Consider the following 21,060-nt stretch of genomic DNA (forward strand, 5'->3'; position numbering starts at 1 on the left):
TTAAAGAAAAACAGTAACAAAGCAAGCTTGCTGGAAAGGGTTGAAGGTACGTGTTTTAAAAAAACAAAACAATAACCCCATTGTTTATTGAGAAGCAATGATCTCCTTTCCAGGAAAGTTGTCCTCTTTATGTTGGGAAGAAAGTTTGAAAGTCATTTGGAGGACACTGATTTTTAGAAAAAAACCTCGCTGTTGATTTCTTCCATGAATTGCCTTGTATTTATCAACTCAGAGCCAAGGAGCAAAAATGTGTGCATATTAATAAGACGATAGCTGGCAGGGTAAGAGTTTTGTTCATTTAGTGTGATGAAATTAAATTATGTTTAAGGCAAGACAAGAAACCGTTTTCACCAGGAAATTCATTCCTCTGTCCCTTGGGGCTGAAACTGTATTAGCCCTGAGTCCTTCTGTTTTGAAGGTAAAGGCTTTGCTTTTCGTCTCCCAGGCCTCCCCTCCATCCCAAAAGGCTGACTCCAGAGTTACATATCAGGAAACATTGTTACAGCTAAAAACTAGTTAAAAACAGTCATGATGCTGAGCCCTGCCTTGGCCCACCAACTTGCCTCTTCATAAATAATGTATTCCCTGCTTTCTTTCTTTTACTAATAGTTACTTTCTAGGTAGAATTCTGTTGCATGTGGGGTTTTCTTTTCCTCTGAACCCCCCCCCCCAACACCTCTTCCTTGGTGAGCCCTCTTCACTGCAGAGAGAAGGTCAAGGTGCCATCACCCCAAAGACCACCAGGCACCGTCCCTGGACCCCCAGCTGCAGCGGTGATGACTCTGAAATGACCTCTGGAGGGAGAAGAATGCAGGCTCCCTCATCCTCATCAACAGCCCTGGTTTGGAGCTCAACCTCTAAGAGCCCTTGCTGTCCCCTCTCCAGGGAGGACACTGTTTGGAGGGGCTCACCTGCCAGGGCCTCCTCTGTCTAGCAGAGCCATAGAGCTGGTCTTTCTGCTTCACCCCAACTCTGTCTCTGAGACTTCATGGGGCCCACTGGACAGCGATTTTGGCTACAGGCCACTGTCCCTCCCCCGTCCCCATCAGTGTGGTGGTGCATTTGTTAGGGCCCCTTAGAGGAAACAGGACTGCCTGCTCCCCCCCACAAAAGGAAAAGGGGGAAAAAAAAAAGCATTTCCTCTTGACACCAGCAGAATAACTCCCTAGAAGGTAACATTTCTTTCACAGTCTTACAAGGAATCAAGGTGACCCATGACTGGCTTGGTTGTGCTCCCGCAGGCAGAGAGTTAGGTATGAGCAGAGAATGGAAACATGGGGCCAGATGGCAGGAAACCATGCATCATGCAAATAGCAGGTCCCCAGGGGGGATGAAGAAAAGCTGGAGCCCCCAGACTGATAGGAACCCACAGCTTTTGGGGTGATAAGTGCTCTGGGGGCAGATAAGAAAGGTGGAAACACGTGGGAATCTCCAATGTCTGGATGTAACCTGTTGCTCATTATGCCCTCAGTGTAATACAATTATAATAAAGTTAGCTCTGCAGGTAACAAGTGATGCAGGCACCTCATAGCCCTAAGAGAAACATTAGATTCCTTATGCTTCTTTTAGAAATGAACTGCTTAGGACTTCCTGTTACGGCACAAAACTTAAAAAAATGCACAATCTGCAAGTTGCAAATTAAGTTTTATTTGGGGCAAAATGAGGACTGAAGCCCAGGAGACAGCATCTCAGCCTGAGAATCTGCTCTGAGGCAGTGAGGGGGGAGCTGGGATATAGAGGAGGGTTTGCAGCAAAGAACAGGGAGCAGAAACAAAAGACGCCCCACGGGCTCCCTGAAATCCTTCCTTTGACAGGCACCTGCGCTCTCAGGGCAGGATCCTGAGTGTGCACAGCCTGCAGGACTCACAGGCTCTCGCCCCTGGAGGTGACTGATTCCCAGATGACCCTGACATTCTTCATCCTTAGCTACAGACCTGCGGAAATACCACCCAAGGAGGAAAAGGGGGAACAGCAGGATGTGCTCAAGCGGAGGGGGAGGGGCCTGCAGCACACACACATTCTACAGAAGTTTGTGGCTGATCTCCTGAAGGTCATTGCCAGTCCCAAGGAGCAGGCATCACCATGAAGGATTTTACTGTTTTTCTAGATAGGAGCAGATAAAAGCACTGGGCACAGAAAATCTCCAAAAATATCTGACTATCTGAAGACCTGTCCTTCCAGTTTTCCCAGAGCATAGGATAGAGTCTTCACTCCTGATTTTCACCCTGAGCTGTGCCCAGTGGGGGCTGCAAGTCAGCATCGGCAGACCTCGTGACGTAATCCACCTAGAGGCTGATGGCAAGTGCCGAACTTCAGTTTGCATGGCTCAGCCGTAGGGAACCCGGCTAGGATCCATGAGGATGCAGGTTCAATCCCTGGCCTCGCCCAGTGGGTTAAGGATCCAGCATTGCCAAGCGCTGTGGTGTAGACGGGCCGCTGCAGCTCTGACTCAAGCCTTAGCCTGGGAACTTCCATATGCCACGGGTGCGGCCCTAAAAAGCAAAAATGAAAGAAATGAACAGCTTAGAAATGAATAGTTGAAAACTGAACAGCTTGGAGCCCTCGACCGCATCGGATTGCACCCTAAACACAATCACCTGTGCGCTAAAGCTCAGGCCGCCTGAGCACACTGCCTGCGGGTTCAAGATGATGAGCACCTGTTGTCTTTCAGGAACGTTCCTAGCGGGTTCTAATCTCTGATCAATATGCCCTTTGCATAAGTATCGCTACTCTAGTAAAAGTCCAGACGCCGTAACCCAGAAGACCACCACCAGTGTAACTGAGGAGGGCCCAGTGGGGCTCCTGGGCACACAAGCCTCTGTGTTCCCCATTGCTTCTTTTTAGGAAATGGACCTCCTTCAGCCTCCAGGACTTTCTCTGAGCTCCAAGGGGCAGGTTCAGAGGGTTGCCAATCAGGGAAGGGAAGGGAGGCAGAGACCAGGGAGGAGCCATCAAGACACAACAGTACAGCCTCGGGGCAGGATCCTGGTTCCCTCTCAAGAGATACACACAATGATGTAGGCATCTTATACACCCAAGAGAGAAGGGATATTCCTTATACTTCTTCTAGAAATGAGCACTTTGAAATTGAACAGCTTGGAGTCCTTCCTTGTGCTTCTCCCTGGCTTAACGGCACCCTAAACACATCACCTGTGAGCTAAGGATGAGGCACCCTGAGCCTAATGGCCTGTGGGTGGAAGATGATGAGCTCATGATGTTTCTCAGGAACTTTCCTGGTTTGTTCTCATCTCTGACCAATATGCCCTTTTCACAGGTACTGCCATTCTAGGCAATAACCCAGCAGACCACCCCCCAGATCAGGCTGAGATGGCCTGACACCAGCTTCCATGACAAAGATTCCCCCAGAGAAAGAAGAATGCATGCCTGCCCCAACCCTGATTCTTATCTGAAACCCTGTTTTTCTCCTTTGAGACTATGAAACTCTCTGCAATTCTTCCCCAAAGGGGGATGGGTGGGGGCACAGTCCTTGAGGCGTGAGCCTGCTGTGCCCTCCTCTGCCTGGCAAAGCAAAACTTTACCCAAAACTCTCTCTCCACATTTCTATTCAGCAAGTTTCCTGCAGTGGGGCACGGGAGGAGAGTGGTTTTTGTTTTTGTTGCAAAACTCCAATATATCCTGGCCGTCTTTCCCGGCGATATAGTCCTCAGGAAGCTCCCAGAAGGAAACATAATTCTTAACTTTTATTTAACTTAAAAATTTTTTTTGACCTCTCCTGTGACCTATGGATGTTTCTGGGCCAGGAACCGACTCAGCCTCAGCTGCAGCCTACACGAGGGCTGCGGCAATGCCAAATCCTTTATCCCACTTCTCTGGGCCAGGGTTCAAACCTGTGTTTCTGCCGCAACCCGGGCTGTTGCGGTCGGACTCTTAACCCACTGCAGCACAGCAGGAACTCCTAATTCTCAAATGTTAGGTTCTGCATCTTTTTTAGCCAACAGTATACTGTGTATACTGTATTATATATACACCTATATTTAATACATACACAGAGAATATATACAGGCTTGTGCTTGGCTTTACTGCAGCTCATAGATACTACGTTTTCTTTGGTACCAGCTAAACACGTGTGGCCATCCTGTGTTCAGACCCTTTTTCCAACAGCCGTTTGCTTACTTCCTGTCTCTGTATCCAAGTTTGGGAATGCTGGCCATTATTTCAACCTATCCTTTGTTCATGGTTATTTGCATCTTGGCATCTTCTAGCCGTACCTCTTTGGTGGTGTGTAACTGAGGGCTCTGAAGAAATGGCATTTGAAAGGCGTAGCTCTTTCCACAGAGCCAGCATGGGGTGGAGGGGGCCGAGTTCATCTTCATTTCACTTTCATTAACTGGGGCTCTGTCTTTGTTATTTATTTTGTTCCTTATCTGGGTGTCTTTGTTTTTGCTTTCCCAACTTTTTTTTTTCTTCTTAAGCCCACACCTGTAGCATATGGAAGTTCCAGGCTAGGGGTTCAGTGGGAACTGCAGCTGCCAGCCTATGCCACAGCCACAACAACATCAGATCCAAGCTGCATCTGCAACCTTCTCCACAGCTCACAGCAACGCCAGATCCTTAACCCACTGAGCGAGGCCAGGGATCCAACCCACATCCTGAGAGATGCTCTGTTGGGTTCTTAACCCACTGAACCACAACGGGAACTCCTCCCGACTTATGTTGTGGGCCTGGGTAACTGATTTTCAGTGTTTTCATCATTTTATACACACACACACACACACACACACACATACATATCACACATATATATACCCCCCCATATATATATTTGGCTGTGCCTGCAACGTTCAGATGGTCCCAGGCCAGGGATCAAACCTGAGCCCCAGGAATGACACTGCTGAATCCTTAACCCTCTAGGCCACCAGGGAACTCCTATCTCACATAAAAGTTGATACACATTCCGGTCAAGTGATTCATTAATAAAGTAAGGAAAAATGCTGAAAGAGATAAAAATTACAGGCAGAGGGGGAATGAGGGGCCGGCAGAAAGATTTGGGCCAGCCTGCAAGCCCCTGTTTTCCCCTTAGCATCATAAGCCGAAACCTACCAAAGTCAGAATGGACCTTTTGCCTGACCCCGTCACACGGAGGCTGGCGCTATAATTAAAATTGACTTCTGCACATGGTGTGAGGTCAACGTCAATATGATTTTATTTTTTCTATCTCCAGAGAGTCTCCCGCTCTCTCCCTGGTGCTGCCTCTGTCATTAATCCAATGACAATATATCCATGTGAGTCGCTTTCTCAATGCGCCATTATTTTCCATGGATCACTGTATCTATTTTTGCAACTGTATCCCCCCGCTGAATTATTGCAGTAATTACCACTGGTCTAAGTTCTCCATGTTTTTTTAATTTATCTAGACTGCCTTTCCAATTATGTGTCCTTGTCATTTCCATGATCATTTATCATCAACACTGATTTCCAGAGAAAGCCTGCCTAATGTGGAATCAAGAGATAAATTTGAGGCAACTTGGCAGCGTCATGTAATAAACACTTAAACATACGTATAAAAACCCAAGGGATTCAGAGATTCTTTTCTGCACTAAAAAATCATTCCATGCATTAGCGTTTTGAACGTCCACTGTGAAACGTGAGGTATGTGGACCAGTCCAACCGAATACCTACCCATCTTTGAAGTTTTTCTTCTGAAATCATGCTCTGTGATTGACACTTTCTGTTCACTAGAGGTTTAGTAAAATATTTGTTCAGAGCCTGCCTTGTTGCCTGACGTAATACACAGCTGTTTCGTTAGCTTTTGAAAAAAAACCTTAAGAATGGAAGCCATTCATGCAGTGTTATGTCTGAATTTGTGCTGTATATTTCTCAGTTGTGTAATCGAATTTGCTCAGTAAAATGACGGACCCCAAAAAATATATACTTTAGGGAAAAAGGAGAAGGTGGGATCTGTCCATAGAACAAGAATATAAGCAGAAGAACAATGTTGTTGAAGAAGAATCCGATGCAAAAATGTATCATCATAAGACATAGGGTTTAAGTCAAGCAGGAGAAAAATGCCAAGTGTGAGCTCTTAATTACGCCTGACAGAGAAAGCCTAGCATTGGGTTTGGGTACCAAGCCTCTGAATTACAGAAAACTATGTGTTCACGTTTGTCATCCAAGGCTTATGATAATGTGCAGTTTTTAATGGAAGTCATAGGTCTAGAGCAAGTTAAATGAGAGGCTGTGGTCTCACGTTAGGATTATAAAACCACAAAAAGGGATGGACTCTGAAAGGCGGAAAAGCAAAACCGGAAGGTACCACAAAAGTCAGGTGGATGCCAGAATCTGATGTCTTTCATCATGGATTTCCACGGAGGAAAACTACTGCTTTCTAAGCATTACTGGATCCTCTTGCTATTGGACTTGTAAATGGGATTCCTTTGTAACTAGAAATCTATTCATCTTCAAGAACTTTCATAGAGTGGCCTGAGAAGACTTATTCACCGAATTATTAATCCATTTTTCATTCTTTCAAGTAGTTGAAGGCATTAAAGCAAACATTGCTCACAGATTTGGAGAATTTTGGCAAAAAAAAAAAAAAAAGCCTTGCCTTTTTAAAAAGACTCCTAATATTTCTTCTGCAGATGGATTTAAAAATACACACTACCGAATATAAAATAGATAAGTAACAAGGGCCTACTGCATAGCACCTGGAAATCTACTCATTACTTTGTAACACTCTAGATGGAAAAATATAATCTGAAAAAGAATGGATATATACATACGTGTGTGTGTGTATATATGTATAAATATATATTATATATAATTGAATCATTTTGCTGTACACCTGAAAATACCCCAACATTGTAAGTCAATTCTACTCCAATAAAACTTGTTAAAAGAACACATAACACACAAATGGCATAGTCCAAGTAATAACACTAATAATATGGAGAAGATATCTTCATTTTTGTGAAAGTTAAATATTTCATCACAGAGGAGATTAGGTGTGTAAATAAATAAAATTCATCATCATCCATTTCATTTTTTTTTAACGGCACCTGTGATCTCCGGACGTTCCCAGACCGGGGCTTGAACCTGCACCACAGCAGTGACCCAAGCCCTTGCAGTGACAACACCGGATCCCCAACCCACTGTGCCAACAAGGGCCCTTTATCCACTTCATTTTTTATACCGTTTTCCTAGTTGATTTATCATCACCGCATATGATTTTACTCATATTTTGGAATCCGCCTCCATTCATACAAATGTGGGATGATTCTTGAGTACATATTTTAAATTTAAAATACTAAAGCATGAAATTTCTTATTACGTTATAAAAGTTGGATTCATTGTTGACGGCCATTAAAGTTTTAGGGTTATTTTCCTGAAAAATATACCATCTGGCACTGTAAACCCTGTGGGAGGTTTTTCTCCCTTTTTATGTGTTTCCTTTTTTTTTTTTAATAATGTTTTTCACAAAATATTACGGGCTCTGTGGTTTGCTTTTTACTCCCCAAACAGCTATACCCTGTATTTTTCTTTTTCTCTCTCTTCATTCCCCTGAGCAAGGAAGGTGTGTCTCCGTTCAATATGGCATTTAATTTTTCCTCCTGTAAACTTTATTACCCCAGAGTTGATTAGGTAAGTTCATAGAGAAGTTTTAAGTGTGAGCTTGTAAATACGTGTCCAGTCCTTTCGCGTAAGTTGACAGCAAAGGGGTCTAGTTCCCAAACTGGAATTTCATCGTGGAGAATATGTTGCATCTCTAGAAGGTGTTTATTTTCCTTCACTTAATTTTTATCATATTTGTGTCGTACAGAAGCCATACATGTTCACTGCAGAAATATGAAGTACTTATTTTTCTTCTCACCTGTTTTCAGTGTGCCATCTATGGGAATTATGTAATTAATCTATAATAATGATGTATTCCAATGTTTACATACCTTGTTCTTCTATACTGTGTGTTTCTTGTCAGTAAATAGTTACAATGTAGTTCATGAGGATAATTTGACGTGGACATTCCAGGAGTCATTAAATTGACACATTGTTTTAAGATCTCTGAGGCTGTTCCCTGTTTTGACTAGGATAATTACACTGAGATGAGATACTTCCTATCGAAAATGTTGCACATGCAGTTCCTTCCTTGACTGAACTCCTAAAAGCTACACCAAAAGAACACGTCATAAAAGAAAACATGGATCCATGTAGCTATGCAAAAATTAAGAACGTTCTTAAATAAAAAATATCATGAAAGAAGGAAAATATAGCCACAACCTGGAAGATGATATTTGAAAATAGAGTTCTAAAATGATGGAATAGGGGGAGTTCCACTGTAGCTCAGTAGTAAAGAACCCAGTTAGTATCCACGAGGATGCGGGTTCAATCCTTGTCCTCACTCAGTGGGTTAAGGATCTGGCATTGCCTTGAGCTGTGGTGTAGGTTGTAGATGTGGCTCGGATCCTGTGTTGCTGTGGCTGTGGTGTAGGCTGGCAACTGTAGCTCCGATTGGACCCCTAGCCAGAGAACTACCATATGCCATGGGTGCGGCCCTAGAAAAAGCAAAAAAAAAAAAAAAAAAAAAAGGTGGACTAAGGAGTTCCCTGGTGGTGCAACAGGTTAAGGATCCAGCATTGTCACTGCAGCAGCTTACATCACAGCTGAGATGCAGGTTGGATCCCTGGCTTGGGAATCTCCGCATGCTGTGGGCTTGGCAAAAAGAAATAAAAGTTAAAAAAAATTAAGTTTGATCTTAAAATTTAACACTTTTTAAGACGTAGAAAGTTATTTTTCCTCATCCTCTTTCATTATATTCTTTGCACTTGTTTTTCTCTAATAAGATAGATATTTGACTCCTGGATCTGCCTTCTTTTCTCTCAGCATTTTCCCCACCTTTTAAAAATGACTTTCCTGGAGTTCCTGTCATGACTCGGTGGTTAACAAATCCGACTAGGAATCATGAGATTGTGGGTTCAATCCCTGGCCTTGCTCAGTGGGTTAAGGATCCAGTGTTGCCGTGAGCTGTGGTGTAGGTCGCAGACGCGGCTCGGATCCCAAGTTGCTGTGGCTCTGGGGTAGGCTGGTGGCTACAGCTCCGATTCAACCCATAGCCTGGGAACCTCCATATGCCACAGGAGCGGCCCAAGAAATGACAAAAAGACAAAAAAATAAAAAGAAAATGACTTTCGTCATTTTGATTTACATACTGACAAATGCCCTTTATTCTATAAAGATGTCTCTCTTTTTTTTTTTTTTTTTTTTTTTGCCACATGCACAGTGTGTGGAAGTTCCCTGGCCAGGGATTGAACCCACACCACTGCAGACACAATGCCAGATCCTTAACGGCCAGGCCACCAGGAAACTCCTTAAGCTGTCCGATTCCTTCTATTGCTCCATTCCCATTTACATTAAAAAATTACCAATGATATTTTCAAATTTTCATAATTATCTCTTGCTTTTTGATTCCTGTGGTTTCATGGAAAGCTTGATTAAAGACTGAGTCACGGCCTGCAATTAAGAACACCAAGTAAATTTTAAATTTCTTGCTTATTAGTGGAAATACATGTTATCTTTTTAAACGGTTATTCTTTTTTTCCCCCACTTTATTGAATTTATTGACTTGTGAATTCCCTTAGACACGGTAAATACTTACCAATTAATGTGTGTATGTTTGTTAAGTATCCTGCTCCTTATTCAGACTGCATCAGTTTCACGCTCCAGCTTCCTTTTGCAGGGGAGGGGGGCTGCACCTGCCACATACGGAAGTTCCCAGGCTAGAGGTTGAATCGGACCTGCAGGTGCCAACCTACACCACTGCCGCAGCAACACCAGGTCCTTCAATCCACTGAGCGATGCCAGGGATCAGCCTGCCTCCTCATGGACACTGTGTCGGGTTCTTAACCCGCTGAGCCACAACGGGAACTTCTCACGCACTATCCTTTTGAACACTTCCTAAGTGTTCGCAATGCCGTCACATGCCAACAGGATACACAGGGGCAGTGATGATGTGTGTTACTAATTGCCATCATTCACTGATGATTTTACTGCAGCAAGCTTCCAGAAGTGCTCTTGGCCTTGAATAAAGAAAGGCTTTTATACGTCGGCTCTGGCCCGCCGGTACGTTTCTCTCCTTTCCGATTTTTTTTTTTTTAATTGTGTTCCTCTTTTTTGGGAACTGATACCCTTAAGGTCCTAGAGTCCAACATCTACCCCACCAGCCCTCTCTGGCGGTCTTCTGTGATGTGGATCATTGTGGGCACAGTTTGATTGTCTCACATGACACGAGCAGGTCCTTACGGCAGTTGTGTTGTGGGTTAAGGACCTTCTGCAGCAAGACAACCCATAGTAGAAAGAGGAACCACAACCTAAAACAGAATTCAGGTGGTAAATCCCCCTCAGTGAAGGGCTTCTTCTGGACCAACGAATACCAGAGCGTGTTATCCATGACTATCATGGCATTTCAGCAGGGAGATCCTGCTGAGTAGCATTGAGAACTATGTCTAGATACTTATATTGCAACAGAACAGAGGGTGGGGAAAAATGTACACGTGCAAGAGTAACATGGCCCCCATGCTGTACAGCAGAAAAATAAATAAATGAATTAAAAAAAGCAAATCACTGAATGGGCGTTCCTGCTGTGGCTCCGCAGGTTAAGAACCCAGCATAGAGTGTGTGGTCAATTCCTGGACTCGCTCAGCAGAATAAGGATCTGGCGTTGCCACAAGCTGCCATGTAGGTCTCAGATGTGGCTTGGATCTGGTGTTGCGGTGGCTGTGGGGTAGGCTGCAGCTGCAACTCTGATTCAACCCCTAGCCTGGGAATGTCCATATGTGGTAGGTGCCTCCCTAACAAAACAAAGTTAAATTAAAAATAAAGTAAAATAAAACAGCTGAATGTATATTTAGGTGTACTCCTTTCACTATGGAATCTGGACAAACTACTGTAGGAGAAAGTCAGGGCTCTAAAGAAAAGAAAGAGGGAGTTCCCGTCATGGCTCAGTGGAAACCAATCTGACCAGCATCCATGAGGACTCAGGTTCGATCCCTGGCCTCGCTCATTGGGTTAAAGGATCCGGCATTGCTGTGAGCTGTGGTGTAGGTGGCAGACATGGCTCAGACCTGGCATTGCTGTGGCTGTGGTGTGGGCTGGGAGATGCAGCTCCAATTAGACCCCTACCCTGGGAATTGCCATATGCTGCAGGTGGAGTTCTAAAAAGCACCCCCCCCAAAAAAAAAGAAAAGAAAAGAAGGAGATTATCCAGCTATCTGTGCTTTATAATTTTTTTTTGTCTTTTTGTCCTTTTAGGGCTGCACCCACTGCACATGGAGGTTCCCAGGCTACGGGTCGAACTGGAGCTGTAGCCACCGGCCTATGTCAGAGCCACAGCAACGGCAGATCCAAGCCTCGCTGTGACCTACCACCACAGCTCACGGCAACATCGGATCCTTAACCCACTGAGCGATGCCGGGGATCGAACCTGTAACCTCATGGTTCCTAGTTGGATTCGTTTCCGCTGAACCATGATGGGAACTCCTAAAATTTTAAGGCAAATATGTCAGCATGGCACTCTAGGTTTAAATCTCTTGAATTTCAGAGTTTTGGATAAACATGAATAATAACCAATGTATATCACAAGAGTTTATCAATTTTCATCTTACTGGAAAATTTTTAAAATGTCACACTTTTGTTTAGATTCTCTCTAACCATACAAATGCATCACAGAACTATTTTTATTGCCTAAAGCACTCTTATTAATAGAGAAAATATTTTGAGGTTCTGCTGATAGATGTTTGAGGTCCTGCAGTTAGATTTTTATTTTTATTTTTTTGCTTTTTAGGGCCACACTGGCAAATGGAAGTTCCCAGGCTACAGCTGCCGGCCTATGCCACAGCCACAGAAACGCCAGATCCGAGCCACATCTGTGACCTACACCACAGCTCACGGCAACACTGGATCCTTAACCCACTAAGCCAGGCCAGGGATCAATCCCACATCCTCATGGATACCAGTTGGGTTTGTTTCCACTCAGCCACGACAGGAACTCCCTACATTTTTTTAAGTTCTTATAATTGTTAATAAAAAAGTATTATAATCTAAGACATGACCTCCACGTGGGCTACCCAAAATAGATTTTAAGAAGTGAGAAAAATAACCTTTTCATTTTGTTTAAACTCATGCTTTATTTTTACATATTTTCCTAGTATTTAAACCAATACCACTTTAAACCAAATTGTTTTCACTAATCCTCACTCATTTATCCCTACAAAATGATGTTTCTGTGTACCACAGTTATCCTACGAAGAAGCAGCCCAGATAGATATGGTGACAAAGTTAATTTGATTCCAAAAATCACTCTCCCCAAAGATCAGTGACAGGGAGAGTCAATCAGTTAATTCAGTTTAGATCCCCTGTAAACCCCAGGGCCATGGATGTCCAGTTCTAAGCAATGCATCAAATCCAGCGTCATCTGCTGCAATGAAATGCCTGAGCAGAATGATTTATTGATTATATATAAAAAAGACTGACAGTAAACACGAGAGAGTTATCATCACTTTACACCCTTCATTATACTCTTTACTGCATCCCTAATGGAAGGCTATTTGATAATCACCTTTCTTTTTCTTGTTTTAAAACCTTTTTGGCTGCCCGGCAGCATATGGAGCTCCCAGGCTTGGGGTCAGATCTGAGCCACAGCTGAGAACCAAGCCGCAGCTGTGGCAATGCCAGATCTGTAACCCACTGTGCCAGGATGGGGGTGGCACCCTTGTCCCAGTGGCTCCCAAGATGCTGCTGATCCCGTGGCACCACAGTGGGAGCTCTGATCACCCTCTTCCTGTAAAATATATTGCTTTTTGAGATCAAAGAGCAGGCAGTGGTACTCACTAAATTTTCATGGGTTTTAAGGACCTTGGAAATACTTTTAAGATGTGTCAATATTTTATTATATGATTAGTAATATCATATTCTAACACTGATACTCTAAAGTCTTATTTGAATACTATACCTATTTAAAATTGGTCTACACAATCCAGACCCCTGCCTTATAATAATACATGTGAAATTACAGACTATACATGTTTTGAATGCAAGATATAAGAAGGTGAGAAATGTCACCATAATAAATATCTATGGAAATAAAACTAGGTCATCTTTAGTGATTTAGACCATTCATGCATTGATGGTGTCTGAGATTTCCATGTAGTCATGACAATGAAAGAGTCTGACATGTCATGAATATTAAACTTACGTGCTAGCTCTCCTTAAGGACGCCATGTACAACAGCATGGAAATGTGTTTCGCCTGACCTTAGGAGGTTCTGGATAACTACGCTAAGAGAAATGAGAGATAGGGCATTCCTGTTGTGGCGCAGGGTAAATGAGCCTGACTAGCATCTCTGAGGATGTGGGTTCCATCCCTGGCCTCCCTCGATGCCTTACGGATCTGGTGTGGCTGTGAGCTGTGGTCCTGGTGTTGCTGTGGTGTAGGCTGGCGGCTGTAGCACCGATTTCACCCCTAGCCTGGGAACTTCTGTAAGCTGCAGGTGTGGCCCAAAAAAGCAGAAGAGGAAGAGGAACAGGAGGAAGAAGGAGGAGAAGGAGGAGGAGGAGGAGAAAGAGGAGGAGAAGGAGGAGAAGGAGAAGAAGAGAGAAGAAGAAGAAGAAGAAGAAGAAGAAGAAGAAGAAGAAGAAGAAGAAGAAGAAGAAGAAGAAGAAGAAGAAGAAGAAGAAGAAGAGAAGAAGAAGAAGAAGAAGAAGAAGAAGAAGAAGAAGAGGAAGAAGAAGAAGAAGAAGAAGAGGAAGAAGAAGAAGAAGAAGAAGAAGAGGAAGAAGAAGAAGAGAAAGAAGACAAAGAAGAAGAGGAAGAAGAAAAAGAAGAAGAGGAAGAAGAAGAAGAGGAAGAAGAAGAAGAGAAAGAAGACAAAGAAGAAGAGGAAGAAGAAGAAGAAGAAGAAGAAAGAAGAAGAGAGAAGAAAATGAAAGAAAAATGAGAGATAAACCATTCGCCACATCCAAATAGGATGGTAAATGCTGACGAAATAAATACCCTAGGACTGATCCCATCCAGTAGGTCTCTACTATGTACAGTCTCGCCTTCTATTTGAGGATAGCTCGACTTCTAGTTTCACTTTATTTTACTTGATTTCTCGAAACAATTAGTTGTCACACTCTAAATGTGTGTGTGTGTCACACTCTAAATTTACACTGGCAAATAAAGACACAGCTATAGCAGTGAGCCCAGAAAATGGATTTCTCATTGGTTTCCTCAATGATTCTCATTTATACATGTATATATATATATATACTCTATATGCATAGATTTATATATATTTCTCCCAAGTTCATGGTTTTCTTCAGCTAAGAGAATCAGAGTTGCTTTCGTGGATTCTTCACTTTTTGCAACAGCTATTGGAAACAAGTTGGCTTTTTCCCTTGATTAGAAAGTCTAATTTAATTTAGAAACCCCAAGAAGAAAACTATTATTCATAAAGGTGGGAAATATTATGGAATCTCAGTGATGTATAACTTTGGTAGTCTCCCTATTCCATGATACTGGTTTTTTTTTGTTTGTTTGTTTGTTTTTTTTGTCTTTTGATCTTTTTGGGGCCTCACTCACAGCATATGGAAGTTCCCAGGCTAGGGGTCGAATCGGAGCTGTAGCTGCTGGTCTATGCCACAGCCACAGCAACGCAGAATCCGAGCTGCGTCTGTGACCTACACCACAGCTCATGACAACACCAGATCCTTAACCCACTGAGCAAAGCCAGGGGTGAACCTGCATCCTCATGGATGCTAACCAGATTCGTTTCTGCTGAGCCACGACAGGAATGCCAATACTGTATTTTAAAGGTAGCATGAGAAATTCTTCTCCTGTAGGAGCCCCAATATTAATTCTAGGATGTAGAGAAAATTTTTTGGTTAATCAGTATGTTTTTCTAACTCCCTTTGGACTAAGGCAAGAAGCAAACATGCATCTTTTTCTAAAGGGCATAAGGAATGGTGACTATTTCTTGAATCTATGCCATAATTAGTTTTGATAGACATTCTATACACACACACACACATACATATACCACATATATATATCAGGAAAAAACCTCACACACATATATTTATATATGTGCATATATATTATATATTAGTGTGTGTGTGTACACACACATATACACACAGCAGCAAAAACCTGCCACCCACTCATTCATAGGAGTTGAAATGTCATGTCCCAATTATTTTTTTAAACAAATCTTTAGAGACAACGTGTGAAAGTTTGTGAATGCAATGTGAGTTTTCTGCTTACAGAGAAATTTCAGAGATATACTACGTCAACTCCTTATGCATCTTAGGAAGAATGAGTGATACCCTGTGCAAGGAAGCAAATCCATGTTTACAGTCCAGGCAAAGGGGAGAAGTTCTCGTCATGGCTCAGTGGTTAACAAACCCAACTAGCATCCATGAAGACACAGGATCGATCCCTGGCCTCACTCAGTGGGTTAAGGATCTGGCGTTGCCATGAGCTGTGGTGTAGGTCACAGATGTGGCTCGGATCCCGAGTTGCTGTGACTATGGCATAAGCCAGCAGCTACAGCTCCAATTGGATCCCTAGCCTTAGAACCTCCATATGCCTTGGATGTGGCCCTAAAAAGACAAAAAAGACAGAAAAAGGGGGAGAAAAAAAATACCTTAAGAGAGGAGCAATGTGCAGACTTAAGGGTCTAAAAGACTAAGAAGCTTGCAATTCAGTCTAATCAGCAGGGCTATTTACCAAATGGGGTGGTTTTGCCCCCACCCCAGTCCCCCAGGGGATGCTGGTGATGTTGCAGACATTTTTGCAGGGGTCTCAACTGTTATCCTGGGAGTGGAGACCACGATGCCACTTATCATCCACAAGACACAGGGAAACTCGCCGCTAAAGGGATTATCCAGCTCTAAATGTCAACAGTGCTGAGGGTACAAGAGCCTCAGCGAGTCAAGGATGAGGAGGAACAATGGCCAAGGAATAGGAGGTCAGTGGCTGCCCCACGGTCCAGGAAATTTGAAACCGTGAGTCACAACTGCCAGTCACACAGCTGGCTTCTAGGTCACTGCCTTGGGCTTGCTACCAGACAAATGTCCTGGCAGCACTTTTCACTAGATATATAGGAGCCGTGGCAATTAGTCAGGTAGGGCTTCAGGGCATCACTGTGTCAATTTAGAAAGATAGTGCTAAGAATGCCATAGGGTTTGAGGGTGATTTCAGGTCTAGCAAATGCTAATTGACACAGAAAAGCAAAAACGCTTTGTGCATAAATCAGTGTTTTTCACAGGAAAGGCATCTAATAATTTGGGGCTGAGATTTTTTTAAAGTTAGTTATATACACACATACAAAAATGCCTAACAAACACATGTAACTTGTTTAAATATTGAGATAGATACATACGTAGATACGTAGATTCATAGATACATAGAGATACAGAGATTCAGAGAGATAAGTAGGTAGATGGATAGATGGATGGATAGATAAGATAGATGAGAGTTAAGATAGATACATAGATACATACATATAGATAGATGGATAGATAAGAGATAAGATAGATGGATAGATAAATAAATACATACATATAGATAGATAGAAATATGGATAGATAAGATAGTTGAGAGATAAGATAGATGGATAGATACATACACAGAGATAGATGATAAATGGATGGATGGATGGATAGACAGACAGATGGATAACAACAGGTAGACAGATAAGATGCATTCGTAGAAATGACGTAGATGCAGTTTTGGCTCAGAATCCCCTGCTGCATACATTTCACATAACAATATTCAATTATCAGGAATTTCATGGGAGCTCAGAGGGTTAAGGATCTGGCGTTGCCATTGCAGCAGCTCAGGTCACTGCAGTGTCATGGGTTCAGTCCCTGCCCCAGGGAACTTCTGCATGCTGCCACTGTGGTAAAAAATATTCAGTTAAAAAAACCCCATAATCTGGAGTTCCCTTCGTGGCTCAGTGGTTAACAAGCCTGACTAGGATCCACGAGGATGCAGGTTCAATCCCTGGGCCCGCTCATTGGGTTAAGGATCTGGTGTTGCCACAAGCTGTGGTGTCGGTTGCAGATGCGGCTTGGATCCCACGTTGTTGTGGCTGTGGCATAAGCTGGTGGCTACAGCTCTGATTCCACCCCTAGCCTGGGAACCTCCATGTGCCATAAGTGTGACATTAAAACAGCGGAAGAAAGAAAAAGAAAGAAAGAAAGAAAGAAAGAGAGAGAGAGAGAAAGAAAATCGTAATCTAACGTTTTTTTCTTCTAGCCTATGATTTTATATACCTTTTCTTTGCATTTTTGGTTGTTTTTTATTGATATATTTATTTGTTTAGAGGGAAGTAGAGTTGATTTACAATACATTGTTTCAGGCGGCAACCCAGTAACTCACTCTTTTTATAGATGCTATTCCATTTAAAGTTTTATAAAATATTGGCTATATTCCCCGTGCTGTTATTTTTACACGCTTTGACAAACTATCGATGAAAGCTTCCTGCAGATTTCCATGATTAAACTCAATGGCTCCCTGCAACCTCACTCAAATGTGTTCCAGTGAATTGGGGGTGTTTCAACCTCTGAGTGGTAATTTCTGAATGACACTTCCTTTGACACAAGGGGAAAAAGAAGTACATTTTAAAAATCAAGTGTCAGAGAAGGAGAGAAACAATTAAAAAGGCATCTGGGTGATGTGCTTTAGGGGCCCTGCGACCTGATTTCTAATTGTAAACTTAGCTTACAGTGCTTCTCCCCGAAGGTTTTTAAGAAAGGTGCAGAGCTGTGCAATTTTATCTGATTCTGGCTTCCCTCCCGCCATGATTTCCAGCGTCCACTGAGGTATGCAGGTTGCTTGAAAAACAACCCCCTTGATAATGGGCAGAGAGAAACTGAATGAGATGCTGTGTTCTGTTTTCAAGGAACACGTTTTAGGAGAGTCGCCTTCCTGCAATGGATGGAGAAGCAGGGGTATAGCATCCTCAAAGGAATCATAGTTGTGAAAGGTCGCCTTTAGGAGTTCCTGGTGTGGCTCAGGGGGTTAACAACCAGACATAGTGTCTGTGAGGATGTGGGTTCCATCCCTGGTCTTGCTTAGTGGGTTAGGGATCCAGCATTGCTGCAAACAGCAGTGTAGGTCACAGATGCAGCTCCAATTCAACCCCTAGCCTGGGAACTTCCATATACTGCAGGTGTGGGAAGGAAAGAAAGAAGCAAAGCAGGAAGGAAGGGAAAGAAAGAGGGAGGGAGGGAGGAAGGAAGAGAAAGAGAGAGAGAGAGAGAGAGAGAGATACATTTGTCTTGACTAAATGCCTTCCAACCTGGCATCTCTCAAAATCTGCAGAACAGCATCAGTGAATAACTTGTGAGCTGGCCTCTTGGACCCACCAGATCTGCGTCATCTTTATGGAGATCCCTGTGGGATCGTGGGACTGCCAGACATGACGCTTCATGAGCATGGCTCTGAAAATGTTCTTCACTCGCTTTCTGGGTTAGATTTTGGCTTCGTGGGCAGAACAAATACTCAGGTGTCCCGGTTGTTAAAACACTGAGACTCACCCTGCTTGGTTGACAAGTAGCCTCCCTCCCGGCACTGTCCTTAGCATTCCAGCTGTCCCTTATCACTGCAGGACAGATGCCAAAATCCCTCCCTCAGAGATTGCTGGTTTATTCAGGAAGGAAATGACCTTATCCAGTACCCAAGGGTTGTCCGGAAATTGCCACAATGCCAGCTACAAATTATTGAGATCAGGTCCACAAACACTTGGGAAACGGAAAGTAAACATGCCAAGGTTCAGAACCGGCTCAGGCAAAGCAAAGTCTACACCTGGATTGGGTCAGGAGGGCGTGCACATTTGGAACATGCATTCTATGGAATTGCATGGAATCAAAGAAGGCAGAATCTGGAAATTGGAGAAGCCTGTGATCAGGGAAGGGCAGACAGTGTTGCATTCATGGCTTGGAGCAGAGGGTGGATGATGAGGAAGGTGTGGGTATCATTGCAAGTTTCCCATCTCCAAGAAGTCAAGGAATAACAGCTGTGTGACACCTCAGAAATTTTCTCAAGGAGGCTCCTGTGCACTGACCACCTTCCCATGAGCCCAAAACCTGGAGTTCTGGGTGGACATCTCACTGGCTACTGGGATGACAACTCCAGGAACACAGGTGGCTGGTGGGCAGGTACAAAATCCATCCTCTTAACATGACTCCAGGGTTTTCTGCGTGAACTATCCATTCTGCTTGCTCGCCCATGTTTAGTTTGGGGTTTATCCAAGGTGATAAACCCAAGACAGGACTGGACACAAGTCGGTCTAGGTTGTGCAAGAGAGTAGGGTTTTTGTTTTTGGTTTTTTTCGCACCTCACTTGTGGCAATCGGAAATTCCCAGGGTAAGGGTTGAATCGGAGCTGCAGCTGCCAGCCTACACCACAGCCACAGCCACACAGGATCCGAGCTCCATCTGGGACCCACACCATAGTTTGTGGCGATGCTTAATCCTTAACCCATTAAGTGAGGCTAGGGTTCAAACCTGCGTCCTCGTGGATACTAGTTGGGTTCATTTCTGTTGAGCTGCAATGTAACTCCCAAGATAGGATGTTATATATTTGAGGAGAGAGTGCTCTGGGGAATTTTTTTGTCCTCTGTCTCTCGTAATAAAAATGAAATTCCACACAACACTGTAAATAAACTATTCAGTAAGAAAAATAAAATAACATAACATAAAATAATAAAACAAAACTAACAAACTAAAAAACAAATTAGAAAACCCACCAAAAAACAAACAAAAAATAATAGAGGAGAAAATGCCTCTGAATGTTATAATATCATTTCTCCTTCTACGCAATTATAAAATATAAAATTAAAATATTACTTTTTAAAAAATGTAAACCCATTTAAGGCATGTATAAAACCATATTTTATTTTATTTTTATTTTTTTTGTCTTTTTAGGGCTGCACTCAAGGCATATGGAGGTTCCCAAGTTAGGGGTCATATTGGAGCTACAGCGGCCGGCCTACACCACGGCAACAGCAAAACAGTATCCAAGCTGTGTCTATGACCTACACCACAGCTCATGGCAACTCTGTATCCTTAAACCACTGAATGGGGCCAGGGATTGAACCTGAGTCCTCAGGGATACCAGTCAGTTTCGTTACTACTGAGCCATGACGGGAACTCCCTAAAACTATATTTTAAAAAGCAAAAAAAGCAAAAAAAAAAAAAAAGAAATCCCTGGTCTATAGGATATAGATATGTATTGTATATAAATACACATATAATTATAATACACATGCTTATCTACTTCTATACATAGTATATGTACTATATTGTACAATAGAGTGATCACTAATATACATTTTATAATAGTACAATATTATATACTATTTACCAATATTATTTTATTCATAATGAATATAGTTATAGATATGATAATCTAAATGGATTTCTTTTTCCTTTTTCAATTGCACCTGCAGCATATGTAAGTTTGAGCCACAGCTGTGACCTATGTCACCGCAGTAGCAACAGTGAGTCCTTAACCTCTAGAGAGATTTTTTATTTGTCTTTTTAGGGCCATGCTTGCAGCATATGGAGGTTCCCAGGCTAGGGGTTGAAGCAGAGCTGTGGCCGCCAGCCCACATCACAGCCGCAGCAATGCCAGATCCGAGCCACAGCTTACGGCAACACTGGATCCTTAATCCACTGGGCGAGGTCAGGGATCGAACATGCGTCCTCATGGATACCAGCCAGATTCCTTTCCACTGAGCCACAATGGAAACTCCTAGACAGATTTCCATCCAGATAGTATATATGTAAATCTAGGCAGATATTTACATATGATGTATACCACACATAAAATTATATATAATAATAAATAATATATAATGTTACATATAGCAATATAAATAATATAATAAAATAGTACTGTTTAATTAGATATAACATATAATAGTACTATATAATTATAATTATATCAAGCATTTTTCTTCTGACCACTACAGTATGAAACCGGAAATCAATTATAGAAAGAAAAATAGGAAAAAGACAAACACGTAGAGGTTAAACAATATGCTACTAAAAAAAAAATAACGTG

This window comes from Sus scrofa, chromosome X, assembly GCF_054392235.1.
Source record: "Sus scrofa isolate SSC_HxYL_T2T_F1_AM1 chromosome X, Sscrofa_HxYL_maternal_Yorkshire_Landrace_v2.0, whole genome shotgun sequence".
Lineage (NCBI taxonomy): Eukaryota > Metazoa > Chordata > Mammalia > Artiodactyla > Suidae > Sus > Sus scrofa.